Here is an 18,954-nt window from a genome sequence, read left to right on the forward strand (position 1 = left end):
AGCTGTCAGACAGGGACGTTTACGTCTGCAGAAGTTTCTGCTGCCTTTGGTTCAGCTATGCCCTGCCTCGAGAGGTGGAGTCTACAGAGGCAGGCAGGCCTCCTTGAGCTGTGGTGGGCTCCACCCAGTTTGAGCTTCTGGGCGGCTTTGTTTTCCTACTTAAGCCTCAGCAATGGTGGACGCCCCTTCCCCAGCCTCACTGCCCCTCTGCAGTTCGATCTCAGAAGGCTGTGCTAACAGACAGCAAGGCTCCATGGGCGTGGGACCCTCTGAGCTAGGCATGGGATATAATCTCCTGGTGTGCTGTTTGCTAAGACCATTGGAAAAGCGCAGTATTAGGGTGGGAGTGTTCTGATTTTCCAGGTACAATTTGTCATGGCTTCCCTTGGCTAGGAAAGGGAATTCCCTGACCCCTTGCACTGCCCGGGTGAGGCAATGCCTGCCCTGCTTTGGCTAACACTCCAAGGGGTGCACCCACCATCCAACAAGCCCCAGTGAGATGAACCCCGTACCTCAGTTGGAAATGCAGAAATCACCTGTCTTCTGCGTCGCTCAAGCTGGGAGCTATAGACTGGAGTTGTTCCTATTCGGCCATCTTGGAACCTCTCCCTGTTTATTCTAAAAATATATTTTGTATGTTTTAATTTATTTCTGTTCTTAACCTTTTTGATGCTCAGATTTTCTGTTCCTAGGCCAGTGGGAACTCCAGGTATCCTTACTTTTTAAAAAAAGTGTTTAATTTTTTTTTTTTTTTTTGAGTCAGAGGCTCGCTTTGTCACCCAGGCTGGAGTGCAGTGGCACCATCTTGGCTCACTGCAACCTCTGCCTCCTGGGTTCAAGCAATTCTCCTGCCTCAGCCTCCCAAGTAACTGGCATTACAGGTACCCCCCACCACACCTGGCTAATTTTTTGTATTTTTAGTAGAGACAGCGTTTCACCATGTTGGCCAGGCTGGTCTCGAACTCCTGACCTCAAGTGATCCACCCACCTCGGCTTCCCAAAATGCTGGGATTACAGGTGTGAGCTACTGCACCCTGCCTGTTTAAATTTTTATTGTGTAAAATGTCAAATATATACAGAACTAGAGAGAATAGTGTGATCAATTCTCATAAACTCATATTCTGTTTTAAAAATAATCAACTCATGGCCAATTTTGTTTCTTTTATACCCCAACTTACCTCCGATGTTCCATATTGCTTATGATTTCATCTTTGAACATTTTAAGTTTCAATCCTGTTGTCCTTTAACTTCCATCTTACTGCCCTACAAGATGTCCCAGGTAGGTTATATGCTTTTAACCATTTAATTTACTTGATTAATTAACTAGGGTGATACTAGCTGCTTTAGCATTATAGACTCCAAAATGTAATATGGCTTAAACTAAATGGAAGTTTTTTCTCATTTATGTAACTGTCCAGTATCAGTGCTTCTGCAAAAAGAGTTTTCTTCCTGGGATATTTCATATGTGTCCCATCTTGTGTTTCTGACTTTCCCTAGGTCCGTAGTGCTATCTACATCCAGACAGTGGAAGGGAGAGAAAGAGAAAGAAGGTAGAACCATTTCTTAAAATACTTAACCAGAATTGGCACATATGCCATTGGCTAAAGTCACCTGGCCACACAAGTGGGTCTGTTCAAAAATAATAAATGTTTAGAAGGAGAAATATATGCATTTTTGGTAAACAGCCTTCAGTTCTCACATTATACTGCACTATACATTCAAGAACTACACAGAGATTTTGAAATTCTCACTTTTTTCATTATTATCATAATTACTTTTGTTATATCTTTAAGGTATTGTTCTAGTTCATAACGTGCATTTTATTAGCTCAAAAGAATTACTGCTTTCCAAGTAAGGGCACTGAGGGAATCAGTGATGTATAAGTCTTGAGTTGAGCGGATTTTTTTTTTTTGCTTTATTTTTTAAATTGTGGAATCATATCTGTCTATAAATTATAGATGGGCATTTCTATATTTGTAAGGAGGCAAGGGTAGATATCAGCAATTGTGAGTTTGTCAGATTTCTGAAAAAGCAGGAATTATATCAGTAAAAAGAAGGGCTGATTAATATCCATGATCACACATAGGTAGAAGGTCAAATAGTGTTGCTAATTGATAGATAAATCAAGAGACCCAAGAAGAATGATGACTCACACAGACTTGATCTCCATTTCTTAGGAGGTGTGGATGCTGGGTAGTCTTGTAAATTTTTTTTTTTTTTTTTCAGATGGAGCCTGGCTCTGTCGCCAGGCTGGAGTGCAGTGGCACGATCTCAGCTCACTGCAACCTCTGCCTGCCAGGTTCAAGTGATTGTCCTGCCTCAGCCTCCTGAGTAGCCGGGACTAGAGGCGTGCCACCACACCTAGCTAATTTTTGTATTTTTAGTAGAGGTGGGGTTTCAGCATGTTGGCCAGGATGGTGTCGATCTGTTGACCTCGTGATCCGCCTGCCTCAGCCTCCTAAAGTGCTGGGATTACAGGCGTGAGCCACCGTGCCCAGCCAGTCTTGAAAATTTTAATATGAGGTTATTGAACCTTGTTTTAGTAAGTTCTAAACTGAGTTGAGACATCCAGTGTCCAAGATGCATACCAGGGCAGAGAGGGGATGTCCTAGGGGAGGAAGGGGAGGCAGGGAAAATGGCTGCCAAGGATAGGAAGCCCCATCTCTGCTATATTGCTGATTTGTGGACATGCTCCCTCCCTGAGGGGTTGCCAGTCAGGCCTGGGCCCTCAGCTGGTTATGGGCTCTCTGAAGAGGCAAAGGTTTTCCATCAGGGGGAGTAAGGTATAAGTGGCTCTTATTGTGTTGTTGCCATATGATTTGAAGGATAACTGAATAGGGATGGGATGTCTGAAACTGTTCTTCTGCTAGCATATACCCATGCTTCATGTGCAAATGTTTAATAGAAGCAACAGATACCACACGCATCTCCACTACCCTTGGGCCATGTGTAGCCTGCTTCATTCTGTGTAGATCCCTTCATCAAGTTAAAGATTAACGATTAGAAAACTCTGTGTTGCCTCAACTCAAACATGCCAAAATATTAACATTAGAGTGTTTTAAAAAAGCAGCGACATATTCAGATTGATGTGCTATTTAACAAATTAGATAGTCTAGCTTATAAAAATTCATCTTTCTTTAAGGGATTTAATAAACCATTATCATTCTGGATAGACAAATAAATTGGTGGCCTATCACCTTACCCATTTTTCCTAAATTGCTCTTTGTGCAAAATAAGGTTTGCACTGATTGTGCTGATCCTCAAGAGTACTTTCAATCCAATGTTTAAAAAACAAAATAAGGCGGAGGAATTCTCTGGGTCTGTGAAACTTGATTTAGGTAACAGGCTATAGTAGATGCTGGTATGTGTTTGTTGTGATTCAGCAAATGTTTTAGGTCATATACAATAATCTAACTTTTACATTTGCTTTCTTTTGAGAAGGTTTTATTCCAAAGAAGCCTAATTTGGACATTTAAAGGGGAGAGTAAGGTTTCGTTAAACCTCTTTGAGGTTTGCAAATGCCCTTTCTCATTCAAGAAAAACCACAGTATTATTCACCATGATTCAGACCCACAAGGACTTATTTCATTCTGATGCTCTTTCTTCGCTACCATAAGTGATGTCACTTGAATTACAAAGAGGAGCCTGGCTTTCAGAAGAATCTTCAAGTTAGTAATAATATTCTGTTCTAAGTGCTACTGTGGCCCACAGTTGATATCCCTTACAAGTTTTTGTTTGTTTGTTCGTTTTGTTTTTTTTATACTTTAAGTTCCAGGATATGTGTGCAGAATGTGCAGATTTGTTACATAGGTATACACGTGCCATGGTGGGTGCTACACCCATCAACCCGTCATCTACATTAGGTATTTCTCCTAATGCTATCCCTCCCCTAGACTCCTACCCCACAACAGGCCCCGGTATGTGATGTTCCCCTCCCTGTGTCCATGTGTTCTCATTGTGCAACTCCCACTTATGAGTGAGAACATGTGGTGTTTGGTTTTCTGTTCTTGTGTTAGTTTGCTGAGAATGATGGTTTCCTGCTTCATCCATGTCCCTGCAAAGGACATGAACTCATCCTTTTTTATGGCTGCATAGTATTCCATGGTGTACATGTGCCACATTTTCTTTACCCAGTCTGTCATTGATGGAAATCCCTCACAAGTTTTAAAGAATATAGGGCACAAGGGAGCAAAATACAATCAGAAATATTGGTAAGAATTGTAAGACTTTCTGTATATAAGTAGATCTCCCAGTAAGGATTTCACGATGTCTAAAGTAATCTTTCTGTAAAATGTTGTTATAGTAATCTTTCTATAAAACGTTCGTGTTTCTTACTAGATACAAGGGTAGTCTTTGTAAAAATGGTAGTGCTGCTGGTAGCAGCAGTAGTAGGAGCTAACCCGAGCATTTGCTGTGTGTCAGGCACCACACTGAGTGTCTTTCATGATTACATCAGTGTCTTGGAAGTTGTGGCCAGTTGTAGCCTTCCTGATTTTTGCTATTTCCCCATATAATCTTTACTTTATATATATATATATTTTTTAAGTGATCCCCTTTAAATTATTATGGAAGTTTTCCAAATATGCACCAAGTAGAGTGAATAGTGCAATTAATTTCCATATTATCTAACACATAGAGCAGGCTTCATGTGCATGCAGCCTGAGAGTTGTTCAGAGCCCATGGCTTATGAAGGCCCACATTTGGTTTAATGTGGTTATTTGGTTCTTCTGTCACTGTTTTGAAATTCTTAAGCAGTTATAAGAGGCCCTGCATTTTTATTTTGCTCTGGGTCCTGCAAATTATGAAGCAGGTTGTATACCTAGATTCAGTAATCATCAAGATTTTTACTACATTTTCTTCATATTGCCTTTTTCCCTCCCCTCCTTTCTTTTTCTCTTCTGAAGTATTTTAAAGCAAATTGCAGACATCACTTCACTTTACTCTGATGTACTTCAGAATGCAGCTATAACAAATATGGACATTTTTGTACTTAAGCACAATGCCATTATTATATCAGGCAATATAAACAGTAATTATTTGGTATTATCTAATCCAGCTGCACATTGAAACTTCCCCAACTGACTTGAAAATGTCATTTACTGTTTTTCCTTATTTTCATATTCAAACAAATTCAAACATTATATTACATATGTCCTTTAAGTCTCTTAACCTAGAGAAATCCTGCCTCTATTCCCACTGTAGACTTGTTATAGAAGCAGGATCTTTTTTTCTGTAGGAAGTCACACATTCTGGTTTCATATGCTCTTATTTAATGTGTTCCTTCACCACTATTATTTTTTTTTAAGGGACGCTGTCTCTAAATTTGATTTAACATAAATGTTTTTGGCAAGAATGCTTTGCAGAGGGTGTCTTTACTACGTTTATTAGGAAGCATCCACTATTCAGAATCTGTTTTATTGAAGCTGAAATTCATCATTGGTTTTGGCAGGTAACAGCCTGACTATTCCATTTTAAAATTCCGTATTAATTTTTCATGTAATTGTTTCTTCAATTGATGATTGTTACTTAAATCAATTATGTCATTAAATAATTGCAAAAATCATGATTTCTAATTCTGTCAATTATTTTTCATTCGTCAACTAGACTTTTTCTGTAAAGAACTTTCCCTGACTGACTAGGACTATTTGGAGCGCACTTTTTCTTTTCCTTGACTTAGATTTGTCCTATGCAATAATTTTAGTTAGTGTGGTGTTTTAGTCCCTTTTGTGCTGCTATAATAGAATGCCTGAGACTGGGTAACTTATAATGAATAGAAATGTATTTGTCTCATGCTCCTAGAGGCTGGGACATCTAAGATCAAGGGTCTGTATTTGGCAAAGGCCTACTTGATGAGTCATCCAGTGGCAGAAGGGTAAAAGACATTCACGCGTGAGTGAGGGAAGAAGGCCTAACTCATTCGTTTTATCAGGAATCCATTCTGGTGATAACTAACCCACTTTTCTGATGACATAATTAATTAATTCATGAGGCCAGAGCCCTCGTGACCCAATTGGCCCTTAAAGGACCCTCCTCTGTTGCATTGGGAATTAAGTTTCCAACACATGGATTTTGACACATTCAAACCATAGCATTTGATGTGCTGATTATATATATTTTAATATGCTTGGAATTAAACACATAATTGTTAACAGAAAAAGAAAACCACTCATATACCATCTAATATCATCTGGTATACTCACAGTGGTATATGTGCCAGGCTTTGGGAAACACTATTATTTTTCTTGCTTTACAGTTGAGGAAACGGAGAGATAACAAGGTTAAGCGACACTCCCTGGGTGGATTTTAGGCTAGAATCCAAGCACTCTGACACCAGAGCCGAGCATAACCACTCCAATCTTGTAGCCCTTCTCTAAGTGGTCGAAGTTTGCATAAAAAAAGCAGACTGGGCTGGGCACGGTGGCTCACGCCTGTAATCCGAGCACTTTGGGAGGCCGAGGCGGGCAGATCACGAGGTCAGGAGATCAAGACCATCCTGGCTAACATGGTGAAACCCCATCTCTACTAAAAATATAAAAAAGTAGCCGGGTGCGGTGGCGGGCGCCTGTAGTCCCAAGTACTGGGGAGGCTGAGGCAGGAGAATGGCGTGAACTCGGGAGGCAGAGCTTACAGTGAGCGGAAATAGTGCCACTGCACTCCGGCCTGGGCGAAACAGCGAGACTCCATCTCAAAAAAAAAAACAAAAAAACAAAAAAAAACAAAGCAGACTGATCTTTGAGGTGAAACCAAGAAGGTAATTTTTTAATGGCAAGTCAGTGAGAAAGCCCAGAACTCTCGGGTAATTGATCTGTGTTCTCACTTTCAGCTGGTGCCACCTCCATGACCAGTGTGATTTATTGTGCTTACCGGTTTAAATCAATAATCTGAGTATATTAGAGCCTAGATTGACCTAATAAACTCCTCAAACTTCCCCAGTGTAATGCTTTGTAGCTTCTGGATGAAATGCTTAAAACATTTTTTAATCTTTTCTTTATTATTCTTAAAAATATAAAACTCATCTTTACAAGACAACAGATAGAAACCATTATTGTTTTTCAAAAGGAAAGGTCATTACAATACCAGCCTAGTCTAGTAAAAGCAGAATATCAAGCTTTTGGGTCAAATTATTGTTCAGCCCCTTGAATGATAAGAGGAACTTTTGAAGTGCCCTTGGATAGTTTCTATACTACAATCTGAACACTTGGTTAGTGATATAGTTTAGATGTTTTATCTCCTCAAATCTCATGTTGAATTGTAATCCCCAGTGTTGGAGGTGGGACCTGGTGGGGGGGTGATTAGATCATGGGGGGCTGATCCCTCCATGAATAGCTTAGCATCAGTCCCTTGGTGCTATCCCCACAATAGTGAGTGAGTTTTGGAGATCTGGTTGTTCAAAGGTGTATGGAACCTACCACACCCTGTTCTGCCCCTGCTTTCCCCATGTGAAGTGCCTGCTACTATTTCGCCTTCTGCCACGAGTCAAAGCTCCCTGAGGCCTCCCCAGAAGCCGAGCAGATGCCAGTGCCATGCTTGTACAGCATCCAGAACTGTGAGCCAATTAAACCTCTTTATAAATTACCCAGTCTCAGGTAGTTCTTTATAGCAATGTAAGAATGGCCTAATCGAGTTGGGAAACTTAGATACAGCTTTAAATTTTGAGCATTGTCTCTAAGCATTTCATTTGATTTGCCCTTTCGCATCAGTGAAATGAAACTGAACACCTTTGAGGGATGTTATCTATTGGAATATGCGTGCTAAACATTATTGAGGAGCCAGAAGAGTGAGGTGGAGGGACTAGCTAGAGTAAAAGCAGGGCCTACCTTCCAAATTTACTTTTTACTGGAAAAAATGTCACACCATCATTATCTGACAATTACTTCTTCTTGGATAATATTTAAAAAGGAGATGTTATTTTATGTCATTTATGGAATTTTAAACCCTCAGGAATAATTTAGTCTAATCCTTACAATTTACATAAGAGAAAGCTAAAGCCAAGCTAATTTAAATAATTTCTCCCAAGATTACCAGCTAATTAGATGCAGAACTAGAATTAGACCCCATGTTTCCTGACTGACATACTAAGGTACCATATCAATTAAAGTTATGTGATTGCAAGCAACAGAAACTAATTCTGACTAACTTGTGCACAAGAGGGATATATGCAAAGTAAATTTTGGGTAGTTTAACAAAATCTAGTGTCAATTGTAATGTAATTTTTTTGGAGGAGAGGTGAGGACTAGAAATAGTTAAGTAATGTAAAATGTATTTTACATTTAAAAGATCAGAATTGTGACATGTGAAATGCAAAAAATATCTGATTTAAAAATTTATTAATATAAGAGTTGTATAACATAAAATCCATTTTAAAGTGAGCATCCAGTGGCATTTAACTCACTGACAGTGCTGTGCAACCACCATCTCTATCCAGTTCCAAAACATTTCCATCCCTCTAAAATAAAACTCCTCGTTTCAATGCACTTTCTCCTCATTACCCCAAACCCTTGTCGGCCACCAATCTGTATTCTATGTGGATTTACCTATTCTGGATATTTTATGTAAACGGAATGATACAATATATGATCCTTTGTGTCTTGTTTCTTTCACTTGGCATGTTTTCAAGGTTCACCCAGGTTATAGGATGTATCAGAAGTCTATTCCTTTCTTAGGGCTGAATAATATTGCATTGTATGGATATATTACAATTTGCTTATCCTTTGATTCATTGATGGGTGTTGATGGACAAGTGGGCTGTTTCCACCTTTTGGCTATTGTGAATAGTGCTGCTATGAACATGTATGCACAGGTACCTGTTTTAGAACCTGTTTTCAATCCTTTTGGATATATACCTACCAGTGAGATTTCTGGGGTACATGGTAATTCCATATCTAAATTTTTGAGAAACTGCCAAACTGTTTTCCACAGTGGGTAAGTCACTATATATTCCCACCAGCATTGTTGGAGAGCTCCCATTTCTCTATATCTTTACCAGCATTTGTTATTTTCCAGTAAAGAAAATAATAGCCATCCTATTAGGTGTGAAGTAGCATGTCATGGTGGTTTTCATTTGCATTTCCCTAATGACTAATGATGAGCATCTTTTCAGGTGCTTGTTGGCCATTTGCATATTTTTTCTAGAGAAATGTCTGTTTGAGTCCTCTACCCATTACATGGTTTTTTTGTTGGGTTTTTTTTAGTTTTTATTGTTATTGAGTTGTAAGAATTTCTTATACTGTATATTCTGGATACTAGACCCTTGTCAAATATATGATTTACAAATATGTTATCTCACTCTGTAGATTGTCTTTTCATTTTTTTGATAATGTCTTTGATGTACCAAGGTTTCTAATTTTGATGAGGTACCACTTATCTATTTTTTCTTTTGTTGCTTGTGCTTTCGGTGTCATATATAAGAATTCATTGCCAAATGTGAGGGTAATGATTTTACCCCTATGCTTTCTTCAAAGAGTTTTACAGTTTAGCACTTATATTTAGATCATTGCTCCATTTTGGGTTAATTTTTATATATGGTGTGAGGAAGGGGTCCAGCCTTATTCTTGGCATGTGTGGTTATTCAGTTGTTCCAGTACAATTTGCTGAAGAGATTATTGTTTCTTCATTAAATGACTTGGTACCTTTGTTGAACATCTATGTAGATCATGAAAGTTCAGAGTGTCTCCCTTGTGGAGTTTGCTTAGAGTCTTGCTATAGTAGAAAGAATGTTGGTAGGCAGCAAATGTCCACTATGCAGCCCAGCCACTGACCCATCTTTGTGTGAAATTCTGATATACACATATTTTCTTCTGTTGAATTTTCAGCAATAGTGACCTGTAAGAATTTCAGATTTGTGTGTTTGTTAATTTGGGATAATTATTAAAAGAAAGACCTGGGGTTGGAGTATTAAAAACAGACATAAAGTGGAAGGTAGAGTAAGAACAGAGTTTTTCTATTCAACTTGTCTCCAGGGTCTGTATACATACTGGAGTCTTTCCTTCTGTGCCAGGCTGTCCAATAGAAATATACTGTGAACCACAGATGTAAGCGCCATATGTAATTTTACATTTTCTAGTAGCCATATTACAAGGAGTAAAAAGAAACAGATGAGATTAATTCTAATAATATATTTCACTTAGCCAAAAATATTAAAAATATTAGTTTTCACCCTGTAATCAATATAAAAAATTATTGATAAGGTATTTTACAGTGTTTTTTCTTACTCAGTCTTTGAGGTCTGGTGTGTATTTTACACTTACACCATGTCTGAATTTGGACAAGGCACACTTTATGTGGCCAGTGGCTACTATATTGGATAGTAGAATTTATATCAAAAGCAGCCATAGACAATATGTGAACAAATAACTGGCTGTGTTCCAGTAAAGCTTTGTTAACAAAAATATGTGGCAGGACACAAGTGATGGTTTTGTGTCAACTTGACTGGGCTAAGAGATATGCTCATTATTCCTGGGTGTGTCTGCGAGGGTGTTTCTGGAAGAGATTAGCGTGTGAATCAGCAGACTAAGTAAAAGTCACCCTCAGCAAGGTGACTGAGCATCACCCAATCTCTTGAGGACGTGAATAGAACAAAACGTGCAGAAATGGCAAATTCACTGTCTCTGTTTGAGCAGGTATATCCATCTTCTTCTGTCCTCAGATATCAGAGCTCCTGGATCTTGGGCCTTTGATCCAAAGGAACTTACACTATTGACTCTCCTGGTTCACAGGCCCCTGGGCTTGGACTGGAACTATACCTCCCGCTTTCCTGGGCCTCCAGCTTGCAGATGGCAGATAGTGGGTCTTCTCAGCCTCCATAATGGCATGGGCCAATCCCTCACAATAAATCTCTTTCTGTATATCTACATTTATCCCATTGGTTCTGCTTCTCTGGAGAAGCCTGGCTAATATACTGTCTTTGGCTTGTAAGCTCTGTTCTAGACTGTTCCTTTTAGCTTTGTTTGCAACAGAGAGGATCTTCTCTTCCCCAAAGCTGATTGTTTAGGTCTATTAGCCACTTTGCTTACCTCCAGTATCTTAATATGTCTTGCCTCTGGGAATGTGTTTTCCCTGCTCCTTCTGGTTTTGCTGTGCCAGAAATGAGGTGGGATGAAGAATGCTTCAGTTCTTAGGGGTGACTTCTGAGGGTGGATGAGGGAAATGAAAGAAGCTCTTAGGTGCTCTGGCTTCAGGATAGAGAATATAAAACTTACTGCTTACATACACCTCTTACCCTGTGAAGATTCACCTTCTGGTAGTACACCTTGTTCCTTATCACTCTAAAACAGTCTCGGAATCCTTCCCATCCATAAAAGACCTCTTGAGGTCTCCTAGCTCTGGAAGGTTCCTGGCTCCAAGAGGGAGCCATGAGGAGGTTAAAACTGAAACTTTAAGTTTCATGTGGACAAGTTTACTGTATATAAATTCTGTATTTTCAGCAGACAGAATATTATTTACCTATAGGAGTTCCTCAACACATATTTGTTGAATGAATGAAGGAATACATGAATGAACTATCAAAGCAGCTCCAGTTCTGGACTCCAATCACTGACGTTGGTAATAATTTGGTTGCTAAAATCTCCTCTTATGTTCTGTAGCTCAAAAATGCTATGCCCAGATGCTTTAAAATGATGCCACTTGATTCACTCACCTGCCATGAGCACCTGAGCAGTTAGTTCCCAATGACCCAACATGCCTTGATTTATTGTTCATTTGATTTAACTTGCAGAAGGTGAACTTACTTTATTTTCCTGCCAGAATTCTGGCTGGATCATGGTTGTTGGTGGTGGTCCTCAGGGAATAAATCTCAGGCGATGGCACTCAGTCATTTTAGGGTTGCCCGTTTAGTATAACTTTCATGTGGCTGTCTTAGTGAACACAGGCCTTGAGGCTGATGATGGCATTTTGTAGACAGGCTACAGTGACCTATAGTTCATAGAACAGTAGCTGGATTACGTACAAGATAACAACATTCTCACTTGTGGGTAAAATGTGTCATTGTTTCTGGGAACTGAACTTTGAAAAATAAATAAAAATCCATACCTTGATTCCCAAAGCTTTGAAATTTAACTGGGATGTTAGTGTAGATGAATTCAATTTACATGAGGTGGGGTAAAAAAGAAAAAATTGAAACTATTTAACAGATTTTCATCTCTTTCTCCCTATATATACTAGTAACAAAGTAATCAACAAATTTTCAGGTTGAGACGCTCAGGCAGAGCTCCACCTTTTGGGCAATTGGGCAACTCTGATTTTGCATTCCTCAGGATTTGCTGAAAAGCTTTATAGCAAAGATGGCTCCTGGTTCTGGGTGGTAACCTGTAAGACCTTGTGACTCTGCATATTCATGGAGGACTTTGAAAAAGTATCTGAATTTTACAGTGATAAATTTTAATAACTTGTTTGTGTATCATTAACAAGCTTCTCGTGGTTACCAAAACTTGTAAACAGTCATTTTGCCACTGCAGATAGTATCTTTCTACATCTGAATATGACCTTGAATTAAAAAATAATAATAATTTTTACTTATAGCTGTTTTTTGCTGAACGAGAATAGCTTTTGAGATCAGGTTGAAGCATGTTACTTGTCTGCTCAAAACACTACAAGGGCCCCTTATTTCATTTCATGTAAGTGCTCAAATCTTTAACAATGGATAAGGAAGCCCTTTCCATACCCAGGATCCATACTCCTCTGTTCTCCTACCATTTTACTCACATTCTCCCGTTACTCTCCTCCAGCCACACGGGACCCTTGCTGTTATGCAAACAGACCTACCCTAGGGCTTTTCCACAGGCTTTACCCTTTGAAAGTGCCCCCCTTCTCGCCCCCCACCACCCGGGTAGCTCACAGCCTGCCTCTCCTTTAATGTAACCTTTTCAATGAAACTACCAGACCTGCCATATTTAAAATTCCTGTCTCTCCATCCTCCTGATCCCTCCAAGGCTGCTTTGTTTTTTTCTTTTTGTCCTTAGCCTTGAACTGCCCATCCAATATACCATTTAACTGAGTCACTTATGTTTATTGTATCTGCTTTCCCACCACTAGAATCTAAACTTTGTGAGTACAAAGATCTTTGTCCTCTTTGTTCAGTGATGTGTCCAATAGAAGTTTCTGTGATGATTAAAATGTATATGGCAGACATTAGCCACATGTGCTAATTGAGAATTTAAATGTGGTTAGTGCAAATAAATCCTTGAATTTTAATTTTATTTAATTTTAACTAACTGAAATGTTAATAGTCACACGTGGCTAGTGGCTACATACCATAAATGACACTGCAGGTCTTGAAAACTTATTGAATAAATTAATGAATGTCTCTTTAGAGCGTTGCTTGCAATACTTTAAAGGAATTACCTGGGGTTCTTGTTAAAAATGCAGATTCTGGCCAGGCACGGTGGCTAACGCCTGTAATCCCAGCAATTTGGGAGGCTGAGGTGGGTGGATGGCTTGAGCCCAGGAGTTCAAGACCAGCCTAGGCAACATGAAGAAACCCTGTCTCTACTAAAAATAGAAAAATTAGCCAGGCGTGGTGGTACATGCCTGTAGTCCTAGCTAATCGGGAGGCTGAGATGGGAGGATCACCTGAGTCTGGGACGCAGAGGTTGCAGTTAGCTGAGATAGTACCACTGCACCCCAGCCTGGGCCACAGAGCAAGACCCTGTCTCAAACCAACAAACAAACAAAAATGTAGACTGTGATTCAGGTCTAGGGTGGAGCCCAAGAGCCTGAGGTTCTAACAAGCTCCCAGGTGATAGCTCTTTACATTTTTCACAGCAAGGCTCTGGAAGACTAATATTGCCTTGCTTTTAGTTTGTGTGTTTATTAAAATAGACCAAGCGGTTCCTCTTTTCCTGGACAAGAGGGATTACTAACAATAACCTGTTAGACTCAAATAACAGTTGGTAGGCCCAAAAGACCACCAAAAGAAAAAAAAATTCCTTTGCTTCTGATAAGAATGTAATTCTCTTCCTACCTTTTCTCCCTAATGTGGCTGAACTCAGTTGTGGTGCATTCAGAAACTTTTTGTTAAATGCTGTTTTTTTGTATGACAGTTTGTATCTGCCTAATGTGCCTACCTGACTTGCAATCCATTTTTTTCAGGTCACTGAAGATGTGTCCCTCACAAAGAATTTTTAAGTGGTACTGGATGGCTTAGTTTTGCATCCTTCTATTATCTGAGCTAGCCGGCTGAATCAGATTCCCACAGTAAAAAAATCTCATCAATCTTCCATTGTTATAATCACATTGTTCATCTACAGAATAAACATCACCTAGCTATTCCCTCGGGGAGGGGTTTAAATCTTGTTCATATGCCTTAGATTGCTGCAAACCCTTGGTTGTTCTTCTTAATTATCATGTGCTCTTTTCCAGGTGAATTTTTGTCAGAGCGGTAAATCTTGGTGCAGATCAATTTTAGGTGTTGTTAGTATTTAACAACAATTAAGGTACTGATGAATATATGTAATATTGCCTGATTTATCATTCCCTTATAGGCTCTTCACAATATATCAGAGACACAATTTACAGTACCTGTCAGGAGAAAAAGGGTATCATCTTAAAAGCCTGATTTTGTTTTGTTTTTCTCCGAAGAGCATGAGGAATGGGTGTATATTTGAACCATTCTGGAAGAGCCTGGGTCTACCCTCTGTCTTTATTTGTTGTAGCTGTGCCTGACCTAGACCTCCAGGAATATTCTACTACCTCAGGACTACTAAGTGGGCCCCTGTAAGTTCTCTCTGTTTTTTTTTTTTTTTGTTTGCTTGTTTGTTTGTTTGTTTTTGGGGGGGCTTATTTTCTTCCTTCTGCCTGGAATCCCTCTGTCTAGTTCCTGCACCCTCCTAGTCCCCAAAGTCAGCCATTTCAACTCTCAAGGCTATCAACAACCATCACAGTAGTAGGTAATGTTCATTGAGTGAGCACTTTTGAATTATGGGGCACTAGGCTAAGTGTTTCATGAATGTTGTCTTATTTGATCCTCACTACAGTGCTCTGGGGTCAGGAGTTACTATTCTCCTTTTTTAGACTAAGAAGCAGAGGCTTAGAGAGGCCAAGTAACTTGGCTGTGTTCACACAGTTAGTGAAGGAGTCTGGGTTTGAGCACAGGCTGCCTGATCCTAGAATCCTTCTTCCTATTATGCCGTACTTTATAGATTTCTCCTTCTCCCTGGAACCTGCCCCTTCACCCTTGCTTCTTTTGAGGCAGGTGAGACTGCTGCCATTAACCAGGACCTGAAGTGTAAACTCATGGGATCTCTCCCTTGTCATCCCATAGCACGTTGTATCTATCAGTGCTGTGCCTTTTATATTATAGGTTTATGTGTTTGTCCTCCCCGCTCAACTGTCTTGGAGGCAGGAAGGAGCCATATCTTACTTCTCTGGATATCTCCATAGTTTTTGTGAATTGTAGAAAGCTATCTTGACTTTACCTAAGTTGCGTTTCCGTAGAATAAATTTTTCTGTAATAATGGTGGAACTTGAAGCTATGAGCCTATTTCATCATTGTGCAGGATAGGAATTGCCAACATAGTATATTTAAATACAATGATCTAATTTGGTAGCCTCACCTAGAAGCTAAAACCATTTATAACCCAACCTTAGTGATTTGAAGATGAGCCTAGGGCTCTGCTTAAGAGCTTCTAGGTTCCTCTTAGTTTAACTTTTCTCCCATTATTTAAATAATGGTCAATTTAGTGGTATGCTGGTAAATGTTTAACAGCTGGCTCTCAAGGAAAAATGTGTGTATGTTTGCGCATGCATGCACTAATGTGCATGCTTGCATGTGTGTTTATTATTTTACTGATATAAAGGACATGTAACATACAATTTATAAATATGAATAAAATAATCACTACTCTTGATTGTAAATCCTGGATAGCCAGTAGATTCTCACACACTGCTTTGGCTGATTTTTGCCAAACTCTTATATCCATGGCCAGTCTATGTTTGCAACTGATGAACAAGCATCTTTCTGTCATACATATTGTATTATAGTTTATAATACTGGAAGAATGGGTTCTCCATTTGTGTGTGTGTGTTATTCAGAATATAACAGCCACAGACATGGCACACTTTAAGTTAATCTGCATATTCTCCATCACTCTCAAGTCAACGAAATGATATTGAGTCTTGATTTGTGGCATTTGCCAATTTGGCTGATTTCAAGCTACCAATGTGAATTTACTGAAAGTGAATTGGGAAGAGATACATGTAGCACTCTATTATGTAGTGTTTCCACTCTACAAATACAATAGGTGCAAATAACCTTAAAGAGTATAGATAATAAAAGTATAAGGGCCGGGTGCGCTGGCACACGCCTGTAATCCCAGCACTTTGGGAGGCCGAGGTGGGTGGATCACCTGAGGTCAGGAGTTCGAGACCAGCCTGGCCAACATGGCAAAACCCTGTCTCTACTAAAACTACAAAAATTTGCCAGGCATGGTGGCAGGCGCCTGTAATCCCAGCTACTTGGAAGGCTGAGGTGGGAGAATCGCTTGAACACAGGAGGCGGAGGTTGCAGTGAGCCAAGATTGTGCCACTGCACTGTAGCCTGGGCAACAGAGCCAGACTCCGTCTCAAAAAAAAGAAAAAAGTATAAGGACATGATAAGCTTCATATATTTATTTCTTTAAAATATTTTTATTTAATTGTAACTTTTATATTTTAATTTATATAATTCTATAATAATTTAAAATAATGTCTGTGTTTGACAGCTGGTATGCAAAGTTTCTGAGATTCAGCAATTGCAGGTAAGCCTCCGGGAGGCAGCTGCAGTAGGCAACTGTTTCAATCCAGCTCAAAAGTGGTGTTTGGTTATCAGAGCTGGGATGTGGGAAGGTGAGGTTTGAATTCTAGCTCTGCCTTTTACTGCCAGTTTAAAAATTAAATTACTGTTTGTTAAAGCTCATTGTAAGCTTTAGCAGCGGCATCCAATCTTTTGTCTTCCCTGGGCCACATTGGAAGAAGAATTGTCTTGGGCCACATATAAAATATACTAACAGCAACTGATGAGCTTAAAAAAAAATTGCAAAAAAAGTCTCATAATGTTTTAAGAGAGTTTAGGATTTTATGTCGGGCTGCATTCTAAGCTGTCCTGGGCTGTGTGCAGCCTGTGGGCTGCAGGTTGGATGAGCTTGCTTTAAAGTATTTTATAAATCTTAAGATTTCTATGATCAGGTAAGGCTGGCCAAAAAAAGTGCAGCAATGTTGCTGGGTATTCTCTTTGAGCCAGGCCCCATGCTAAGAGCTTTACATGCATTATCCTGTTTCTTCTTGACTTCTTGTGAGTACCATTATTACTGTCATTCTACAGAAGAGGAAACCAAGGCTCGGAGAGAATTGGAGGTACACTGGTCAGAGGTGGAGCTGGCCTCAGACCTAGGGCCCCCAAACACTCTTGGCTTCTGCTAAGGAGAGCAGAAATGAGGGGAAGTAAAAAATGGCAGACAGAGAGTACAAAGCTGACTCCTTTACCATATTTCTCGTCTCTTATTCTTCATTCTTCTTCTTGAAGTGGGCGCAGTGGTAGGAGATAGCTTTTTTCTTCTCCCTGAGCATAAAATCACTTCATGCTTGTTTCTGCAGAACAGCAGAAAATGCACAAAAGCATAGATGTAAAGATAAAAATGATGTATGAGCCTATCACCCAGATAGAACCAAGCTTTTAACATTTAGAAATATGTACCAATAAATTTTTGTGCATATAACATATAAAATGTAAATAATATATAATAGGGTAAACATTAACATATACTTTTATTTAACAATTATTTCTTTCCATTGTTATTTCCTGAATTTAGAAAGGGTAACTCTTTTGAGAATGGCAGTCCTTAGCTATTTGGAAAGTAAAACTTAGGAGCTAGAACTACGGTAACAAAAGCTACGTAGAATCTTTTCCTGTGATTCCAGTTTTTCCCCCACATAAGATAGTCACCAGATAGATTAACAAGCACTACCTGAGTAATTTGAGCTTAACTTCCAATTCTTACTTGGTAGATGGGAAGTAGGAGAGTCAAAGTTTAGATGATTTGTAAACTCAATATTTATTTATTGGATAATTCCGTATTTGGTCTAACATTGAGAACATTTTCCGTATTTCTATGTCTGATCTGTAAATCTGAATTCTGTTAGTGCCTTGCTGATAAGGAAGAGATAAGATTTTCATGTTCAATGTGCTTATCCATTCAAAGGGTAAAAGCAAACTAAAATTCATTCCTTGATTCAAGCTGGAGTTTCACACATTTAGCACTTTGGAGACATTGCCCATGAAGAACAAAATCATATAGAGTGACATTTGGTCACTGACCTAAGGGTACTTTTGGGGCCTTTAATCTACTGCAGCAACAATCATATTTGACCACAATCAGTGAAACGTTTCCCCTTTTACATTCAGTTGTGTGATCAGTAAAATAATTTAATAAGCTCTGTCCTACAGCCCATAACACATAAGTCCTGTGTGGTTTGGCCTAATAAATCCTTATCCCTGTCTTGATCTTCAGATGTCTAACAGGTCATATTACTCTGAAAGAAATGTTTTCAGATTTTGCACATAAGACTATGTTGGTCATTTTTCTGTTTAAGATAGCCAAGCTATATAGGGATGAAAACACACTGTCTAACTGGGAAATGGAGAGTGGAGAGAAGGTGAAAAAGGGATATTCTTTGCTGACAATTCACAGATATAGACAAGGTAATGTCTAAAACGTATCTTTACAGCTTTTATAAACACTGTCTTGAAAACAATGGTATACTGTAAGGTTAGTGCTCAGAAAAAAAAAGCTGTCACTTGTACATTAATCAGAGTTGCTCTATAAAGAATGTTTCCTGAGAAACTAGTGGTTACTAACAGAAGCGATGTTTAGCATATTTTATTTTACAGTGTATTGTTAATAGCTATGATCATATTTCATTTTGAAGATGAACTTTAAAATCATAAAAGGCGTTCTCTTTTGAAATATTTTGGTAGCTTCATTT

At 39.1% G+C, this 18,954-nt stretch overlaps 1 protein-coding gene across 6 annotated transcripts in view; it reads left to right on the plus strand.

Annotated features, from left to right (window-relative positions):
- The window catches only part of FHIT (fragile histidine triad diadenosine triphosphatase), a 1,530,527-nt gene that overhangs the window by 229,785 nt on the left and 1,281,788 nt on the right, over positions 1–18,954 (plus strand). For 5 of the 6 annotated variants that reach the window (XM_030801707.1, XM_030801706.1, XM_030801712.1 and 2 more), the window contains one exon: positions 1,498–1,550. The exons of the other annotated variant lie outside the window; for it this stretch is intronic. The gene's annotated coding sequence lies outside the window, so the exon portion shown is untranslated. The remainder of the gene's footprint in view (positions 1–1,497; positions 1,551–18,954) is intronic. 6 annotated transcript variants of the gene reach the window in all.

This window comes from Nomascus leucogenys, chromosome 21 (assembly GCF_006542625.1).
Source record: "Nomascus leucogenys isolate Asia chromosome 21, Asia_NLE_v1, whole genome shotgun sequence".
Taxonomy (NCBI): domain Eukaryota; kingdom Metazoa; phylum Chordata; class Mammalia; order Primates; family Hylobatidae; genus Nomascus; species Nomascus leucogenys.